This window comes from Dermacentor albipictus, chromosome 8, assembly GCF_038994185.2.
Source record: "Dermacentor albipictus isolate Rhodes 1998 colony chromosome 8, USDA_Dalb.pri_finalv2, whole genome shotgun sequence".
NCBI classification, from domain to species: Eukaryota; Metazoa; Arthropoda; class Arachnida; order Ixodida; family Ixodidae; genus Dermacentor; species Dermacentor albipictus.
In genome coordinates this window covers 123,396,767-123,405,968 of record NC_091828.1, presented here as the reverse complement: position 1 = coordinate 123,405,968, position 9,202 = coordinate 123,396,767, and the positions used below count along the sequence as shown (strand labels likewise).

General features: G+C 45.8%; 1 long non-coding RNA gene across 1 annotated transcript; it reads left to right on the top strand.

Moving 5' to 3' along the window:
- The first annotated feature begins 2,323 nt into the window (after positions 1–2,323).
- On the top strand, positions 2,324–8,761 carry LOC139049150 (uncharacterized). Its single transcript, XR_011508136.1, has 2 exons — positions 2,324–2,731; positions 8,321–8,761. It is a non-coding gene; the product is annotated as an uncharacterized lncRNA (long non-coding RNA).
- Positions 8,762–9,202: the final 441 nt, after the last annotated feature.

Sequence of the window (9,202 nt, the reverse complement as noted above, 5' to 3'; positions counted from 1 at the left end):
CCCAATTTAGTAATTTGTACCGTATTGTGCACTCGGCAAGTGCGAAAGAAATTGTGATATTATTGGTGACATTACCTAAGCTGAAGTCTATTTTGCGTCGCTTGCAATGATAAAAAAATATTCCTGCCTTTCCAGAGAGGCGTCTTCGTAATAAAAACTTGTTCTCGGCACATGGTCGATATTAAAGGCCTGCTAAGTGAAGAAAAACAGCCAGTTTCTTTCTTTTCCCAAATGACCGCGAAAACTGCTCGAAGACCATGCACAGGCAAAGAAAATATGACGTTATCTACAAGCGCTTGTCAAGCTGCATTCTGCTGCATTCAAGCTGCATGCGCGTCCTTTCATTTCTGTGTGCCTGCCCGTACGACCATGTCTTGCCTGCGTGCTGTAGGAATCGTGATGTCTGCGGAAGACAACGCTGGGAGCGTGTCTACTCCGTCTACTGCGGCCTGTGACAATACCATGCACACTCCTCCAGCCCAAAAGGACAGCGCCATCTTAGCGTGGTATTGTGCAATTCTCGCACACGCTCAAGAAATGGCCATACAGGCAGGCACTCGGGTATGAAAGGACGCGCATGCGCAATGCCATGTTTCAACAGAAGGCGCTTGCTTCAGGTAAGGGCGCAAGAATGCAGCTTGGCTCGCGCTCTCAGATCACGTATGATTTTGTCCTTGCCTCTATCTCTCATCTCTGCAAGTGCGTACGTCGACTGTGCATCCTGTTAGCATCCTCAGGACATATGAGTTGATCGATCTAAGTCTTGCGACGCATGGTGGGGCACTGGAGCATTATAAATGTCTAAACGTGATGCGGTTAAGATGTCAAAAATTAGTGCATTCTATAGTTGACTACAATCCACATCAATCTTTAGTAGGTTGATTTATCTAGATTTATTTTATTAGCCAGGTTTTGGCGACTAAACAAACAAAAAAAAATTAAAAGTCGTTTCTTGTCGGGTCGTGTGCATGAATAGTAGCCTTTCAAAAAAGAGAACGTGTGAAGACCACTACTATGGTTGCAATAGGCATCCTTAAACCAGAATATAGCTTTATCTAGTTCCAATTTATTCCAGGCAGAAGTTTTTAACGCGACCCCCACCTCCAAAAGAAAACACACAATCACATAAACAAAGCAAAAAAAAAACGCAAAGCACCTTAAGGTACTTCTAGGTGCTCCTTAGCCAGCATTCTTAACAAACACCACTGTACATGTTGAAAATAAATTTCAAAGCGCAATGAGATGTTAATAGCAGTTACGCACTGCATTTGATGTTGCTTCTTTCAACTCCACTTCTTAAGAAAGAGGGAGAGATTAAGCGCATTTACTCACACCAGCTGAGCTCACCGCCTTCTCCCCTACCACCACCGCCTCAATTCGAAATGACACTGCAGTTTGTTGAAAATTTACTGTATACATTAGATATATTATCTCGTTACTTTAAAAGCCAAGTATTGCTACTTTTTGTTGAGATCCCTTTGTCTTGCGTATGCTACTGCGTAAGTTCGTAATGTGAGCAGTTTGCGGCGACGAAGAGGAGCCGGTAGACGTAGGGATAACTTTTGATATTCGTCACATGAATTGCGAAACTAGAAATCAATTAGAAACTTAACCACATGGCAAACAAATGCATGAAAAATTTCATCCGACGTCATTGCCTTCCATTAACCGCTTTAAGTACTGTACGTTTGAAAGCAACCACACCAATAAATGCCGCTCAGAGTCCCAGGGCAAATATACTGCAATATGCTCTGCTCTGGCAGTGTAACCTAACATAACCTAACATAACCATCATGCGAGCAACAATCTGTGACCACGCCTAGAGAGGTCAAGTGACAGCGTTAATTTTCATTTCTGTCTCTCCCTTTCCCGCCAGCCGCCACCAACAACGACCGCACGTGACGTCTCCCTACTAACCTGTTAACGCTAACCTGGCGAGAATGACAAGGCCGTCTTTGACGAAGACAGGTCCTGCTATGAAGACATTAGCCAGCCTTTCTGAGCCAATTTATCACTTGTTTTAACCTCCAAACCACGTAGCTTTAGCCGTGTATTCACATTTGCACGCTGAGGCTTGACAGGGATAAATGTGCGCCCTAAAAGGAACAATTTGACCATGAAGTGGACCGCGTCGCTTGCGATTCCGGCTTATGTCGTTGCAGAGAAAAAAAGCAGGTTTATCCTGCTGGCACGCACCGAGGAAAGTTTGTGCTGCGTAACACTGCGAAGAGGCGCATAGAAGCGGCAGGACGAGACCGGTCGTCCGATGATGGTAGCACGGGGGCAGGGGGGAGGGGGAAGGAGGGGCCCTAGGGAGCGCGATGTCGCCTAAAAACGAGTTTGGCGCCGTAAAAGACAAGCGCAGGCACACGAAGCACATAAAGAAGGCTCCAAGAAATGAGCGAGATGGTGGGGAAGAAAAAAAGATTGTAATACCGGAACGTCTGGATTTCTGGCTGCCGAGCGTCTCGCTTAGAGCCTCAATTGGGTCACGGGGCGCAATCGGAGAGGTCATCACAGCAGCAAGGGACTCGACAGTAGAGTAGCAACAGCCAGTTTTTTGCTATAAGCTGCCAAGCGAACGAAGCGGAGGCATTTTTACAGCTCCTCGTTTTGCCTTCGGCTGCGATTATCACGAAGAAAGAAGCGATGAGGAATCTTACGACAGTGTTCTTGTTCGCAATGCTCGCGATTGTGTCACTATCACTTGCGGCTCCGAAAGCAGCGAAAGGTAAGTGCATTGTTATGCCTCTTGCTTGAAATCAGATTGCGTTTTTTTCGCATCGTAATTGCGTTAGGAAAGAAACAGAGAAGGAATATCTGCAAGGCTTTCTTATACACGGCAGCTTAATGTCTTAGTTCTTTGTGTCGTGTGGGTAGGTGTGTGATACGTTCGGCGTATATTGCGCTTATAATGATTGTGACGGAGTGAATGTCGAGTCAAATTGAGCTGTCACTGTAGGCTGATTAGGATTCGTCTTTACGGACTGTCGACGTTTAAAAGCCTGTGACAACTATTCCATGCGGCTTGCTATTCAAACCTGTGGCGTTTATAAGTGAACGTGTCGAAAATAGCGCTTTGTGTGTCTTGGTCGACAGGAAGGCAAACCATTGTGAGACAGTAATTCATCGATATTGTAGCAACAATAGCAAGCTCATGTCGTGGGATATATCTGATCAGTTTGTTTTGTGAGTATAGTAGCATGAATTGCTTACGGCTTACTCTGTGTCACGGCGATATTTTCCTAGAAGGTAAATTCTGTTTTATAACAGGCTCTAGAAGCTATACAAAGTGCCTTTAAAATCAGCAAGGCTGCTACTAACGTGTAGATCAGTACCAGATTTAGCATTTTCTTCTGACAAACGCATAATGAGGCCTTGTGAAGCTCTACTTGACAGCGAGCTTCTATCCTGTGAACGCATCCGACTCTTGCCTCTTAATAACTTTACTGATACGATCTATATTCAGACAATCTGTGATCTAGTCAGTGCTTAGGTATACGTTAAAAATAACCTCTTATTTTGTTTGATCCTGTTACTGGCAGTAAAATACATCTAAAGCTTTGAGTACTTTTCTTGCGAAGGTTTATACATCTAAAGACTTCTTCGTCTACTGCTGTGCCACCAGATTTATTGTTATCGCTTGTGACAAAAACACTACGACTCGAAAAGGCTCTGCCAATATTATCGGCTCCGCTTGGTAAAGCAGCCACTACAGAAATCACACAGTGGCTATCGCGGGACGCTGCTAAGTTAGAGGCCGTGGGTTGTAGTCAGGCAGCGGCACTCGCATGGTGTCGGAATGCAAGAACGCTCGTGTAGTTGGATTTATGCTCGCATCAGCGAAGCCAGGTGGTCAAAATTAATCAGGAGTCTCCCCCAACGGCGTGCTCACAGAGAGACCGATTTTTGCCGCGTAACCCCCCAGTAGTTTTTAGCGCGTTGCTCGAATGTTTCGCATATGTCTTCTCATATATACTAATACCATTTGCTGCCTCAGAATAAAAGCATAAAATAATTTGTTACAAGTTGGCATGGCTATTCAGTACAGCCTTCTCAAGGTGGTGAGTGCAAAGAACAATCGCACGCGCCTGTGATCTCGTAGCTTTGTTCGCAACATTTTTAGAAGCGCATCCATTAGGGGCCTTTGTGTTATGCATGCCCCAGCAACACCCACTGTCTTTAGGTTGACTGTTTTAGACAGCATGCATGACTTGGCTTGCGAATCTTTCTGCTTGGGTACCGCGTAGCCATCAGCGAGTGGAGAAGGGCATGGTTCATATAACGATGCGCGCCCCCTTGCCACCTGACGCGAAATTGTTTGAAGGGGCGGACGCTCTCAACGACAGGCGTAACAAGTTTGAGAGGCGCACACGTCGTGAAGAAAAAACCGGTCGTTTTGAAAGCGGGCGCCGAGGACTTACAACTGGGAGAGAGTGCAGAGTAGTTGGAGTCAAAGGTTGGTGTCGTGCGGCATAGCGGGAGAGTGAGGAAAGCGCGCGAGCTGCCTGGGCTATTTGCGGTGGCCGCGGGCACTTCGAATACCTCGGCGAGCATTTCATGTGAGCACCTACTGATCTATATAAGCCACATCGTGGATGGTACTACAAATCGGCGCCGTCACTCGTTGGTGCGTAAGTCTCACGATGGCCCCTGCATATTCATACGTTTGCCGCTTACGGGGAAGAGAGACAAAAACAGCTTTGCTTAAAAAAAATTATGGAGAAGCACCCTGTGCGGTAACTGTCGAAGACATGCGTAGCATTATATGGCTGTAGGCGTGGTGCGGAATGTGTTATGCGGGGTATTGCTGTGTGTTGGCTATTTTATACGTGGTATGCATTATTTATTTAAATATGCGTGATGAGTACAAGCAAAGAACTGGCCATAGTTACACTGAGGAATATGTGCATCCCGAACCACACAGATCTCCGTATAGTGCTACACATATGTTCGACAGTTTCCATACGGGGGGAGGAGGGGGGGCCCCACCAAATTTGTTTGCGTGATGCACGGTGCGGCATAGGCAGCCTCAGGCAGAGGAGGTGGGGGGAGGGGTGGCTGTGCGTGCATGCGTAAATAAGTACGTGCGGTGCATCCCCTCCTTTTGTGTCCCTCTTATAGTCGCCTTCCATCCACACTCGACCTGTGTTTACCAGGGCGTCCCATAGTGCTTGCCATTCCCCCTTTTAGTACAGACTTGAACATTTATACCCTCGGTTCGGCGCCTCCTGTCTACGTGTGTCATATGGGGAACGACGAAGGTGGAGGGGCTCGTAGCAAGCCTCATGCCGGTGCGCCTGTGGTTAATGCAGCGAGACAGCGGGTCATTTGTCAATGCACTTTGGTTGGCCGCTACCAATCACGCACAATGGGCTTGATCTATACATTCTCGCCCTATAGTTGGAGAGGCGTTTTCTGGCTTCACACGAAATCCGCGACCTAGCGCTGAGGTACCGGCAGAGATATTTGCGGCGCGAAATGCAAGAAATCGAACTTTGCTGTTCCTTTTCGCTTCTAAAAATCAACCGATTATTGTGAAATAACGAAAACTGCAACATAAGTTTATCAGCCTAAATCTATTTACCGTTTCTGTGTAAGGTATCCCCTAGGAAGGTTGCCGAGACCTGCTACCGCGAGTTCGTGCAGTGGATTTACGTACGTTTCTTTTCATTTGCTGCAAGCCCCATAGAGACGTGTTTCGCTAATCTGCTCTTGCGGACGAAGACATCGGGCATTTTCACTTGAGCCTTTATTTTCCCTCTAGCATAGTTTGTTACTTTCTATTTATTTAAGCCTCATGAATTCTCGCCAGAGCGAAGGATTTTAACGCAGGGATGGGTGTGCTTAGAGATACCGAGAAATTGCCTCATGATTTATTTTTGTGCAGGCCCATTGGAAACGTATGACTGGACAAGTTTCTAGCACACTAACGATTATTTTTACCTAATAATAATAAATGAAATATCTGAATGGCTCTGTTTACCTGCCCCCTACATTTGAATTTTCATTACAGCAGTAGTCAAGCTGGTCAAAGGATTGTTGTATGAGTACTAATAACAATCATCACTCCAGGCATTAAAAACATCTCAATAAACTCGTGTAAAACGCTTGTGTAGAACGATTCTCTGAGGCAGTAAAGGATGAAATGACGCCTACGAAATTTCAATTACTGACGAAGTTTTCGCGGCATCACTTGCATTTCAGAATCTTAACCGCGCCCTTTATTTGCCGTGATGACATACACTACTTGCTACGAATAATTTACGCATTGATGTAACAACGGAACATACATAGTGACTACATTTGCTTCCGCTATTGAGGCGAAAGCCTTAAGTTGCTCATGCCCCGGATGGCCTGGGAAAAAAAAAACGGTCGTCCGGTCCATGGTACAAAAGCAACCATTATCACCAATGGCTCATACCAGCCTAAGCATGCGAAAATGCCATCAATTATTCATCCCTTTCCGATTGCAGAGGCTACAAACAATGAGCAAGGTGAAACGTAAAGTGCATACAATTATTGGAGTCACGCATACAACGCACAAAAACCCAGCTTGTAGTCGAGTGGTAAAAAAAAAACCAAAAACACGTGACCTTCTCAATGGCTAATACACCTGAAAGAGTGGGGTTAGAAGCGTTAGCAAAGTGAGCAGTGCGTGCAGTCATCGAAATCAACCATACAACACACAGAACAGCACACGGCGCACGTTTCAATACCCTGCTGAGAGTATGCAACGTAAAGTCGAAGTTAAACGTCGTTGACGCAAGTCTGACCCCACTTTACGAGTCGAAGAAGCCGGACTGCGAAAGCAGCATCACGACAATGCAAGGGGGCTCGTTACCAAGTGTTCAGCAGGTTGTCGCCTTCACGTGTTACAGGAGTGTAACATGCTGCCGAAGTTTCTTTATTCGAGCTACGGGCGTCATATGTTCAATTCTAAGAGAAATGTAGTAGTCACTAAACGTGGTAGAGAGAGAGAGAGAGAGGAAACTTTTTTCAATTAAAAAAAAAAGCTGTTCTCAAGGGAGAGCCCTGGTTGAAAGCCCCACTGGCCTTAGCCGCCCGTACAACCTGGTTCGATCAGCGATTGCTGATCGGCCAGGTCAGAGCTGGACAGTCCCGCCTCTCACTGCAGCAATGTGTTTTCTGCTGCCAAATCTGTGACTTTCAGGTGGGGTAGAAGTCTGTAACGCAGGCCACCCAGACAAACCACTTACCGTATGCAAATGTCGATTTTTCCTCAGACTTTGTCAGTGACCGTGATGCACTTCAATCTCTGTCGGACCAGACGAAGTTTCGTCGAACCTTAGATTTTGTTAACTTAGAGACATTGCTCTACTTTGCATACTATAAATTACGTCGCGTGGTCGCAACAATAAAGTAATAGTAAGACAATCAGAAGCTCCACGCGGCCGCTGCAACCTCACTCCCGATCAAAGATTGTTTTCAGAGCAAAGCTCTCTTTCTTGCCTACATTTCAGAGCTTGGCGCGAGTCATGCGTTTCCGGTTTTCGATTTCCTGACTGATAAATGCGTGAGCCATGCTCCAGCAAACCGGCTTATAGAGCAATGTATGTTGACCAAAGAAGTTGTACTGACTGGCACACCTTTACATAATAAGTTCTAGGAATTTAGGTACCAAAGTCACAATCCCATTATGAGGTACGCGTATGTAGGACACTCCGGAATAATTTTGACTATACCTAGGGGTCTCTAACGTGCTCCCAATGCAAGGGACACGAATGTTTCCACATTCCGCCCCCATCGAATCGTCTTGGCTTGGACCGAATCTGCGACCTCATGCTGAGCAGCGTGGCGCAATGAACAGTTAGCTACCTCGCTGGACGAGCGCACCTCTGTTCTGCCTAAATCAAGCTATAAATGATGACATAAAACATGTACATGTTATATCCGGTCATAGACATCCCTAAAACACGAAAATCTATTAATAAAACAGCGAGTGATATAAACGGCTTCTTGGATTTTCTTACACTATTATGTTCCACCTCATTCTTGCCTCATTCCTGCCTCGGTTTCTGTTTCACTGCATCGCGGTTGACGTCTCACGTTCTGCATCCGCGTGATTTCGTGTTTCAATTTACGTATATTTAGCTTATAAAACGGGAGTGTAGACAAAGAAACATGGCGCGATATGGAAGGTGTCATTTCTTAAGCGCATAAACATAACACGACAGGGCACTTTGCGCAGGATGACAATAAACGCAGTTGTAGCATCGCGTTTAGTCCTGTAGCATTTGTTTAACGGGTTGTGTAAATGTTTGCAGAACCTGAATAATATTATTTGCGCTCTTTTCAGACGGCGACGAAACCACGGTTGACCCCAAGGCCTGTCCAGGCTGGGAGGTGTGGCAGGACTGTTCTGGAAACGACTGCCGCGAGCTTAGCTGCGAAGACCCCATTCATGGCGGGGAATGCAAGGATTGCACCAGCGGCTGTTATTGCGGAGAAGGATACTTCAGGAACCCCCTCGGAAACTGTGTCAACTGGGATCACTGTCCACGGGAATGAATGCTGCGTTCGATACCATTAAGCACCTTCACTTTTTAGCCGTCTCGACATGTCTTGTTTGCCGTTTTGTCCTCATGAGCTGCATCGTGCATGCGTGTCTAGCGAAGTTCTATTGCAAGGGAAACTTTCTTGGTTTCTCAAGAATAGCGAGCTCTTTTGTGACTGATATGTGACAGCTGTATGGACATTGTTCATTTTCAGAAATACATCCTTTCATTTGTGACTGAGCTTCAATGACTACTTGTATCGTCCTTTTGTTTAGACATCTATGTGGGAGACCTCGTCTCCCTCCGTTCCCCCATCCAGATGAAAATAAAGGATAAAAAATTACAATAAAGAGACAGACGAGCTTCATGCATGGATCTCTTCATAATTGCAATGCTGTGCCCCCCCACTGGGTCGGTGTAGATAGCCACTGCACAATTGAATACCCATGCCGACACCACAGAAAAATATCTTACAGCTTTGTCGCGACAGTTGTACCAAGCGCTGTCACGCTATTCATGTGAAATCTCGACTTGTGTTTGTGACGAACGGCAAGCTATTGGAAATTTTCATTCCTCCTTCTTAAAAACAGCCAAAGAAACAAATTTAATGCTTGAAGCTACACTTATGGAAGATGCGCTGAGCTGTGCACTAGTTTTTGATTAGTTTGGGTGGCTGAAAAAGG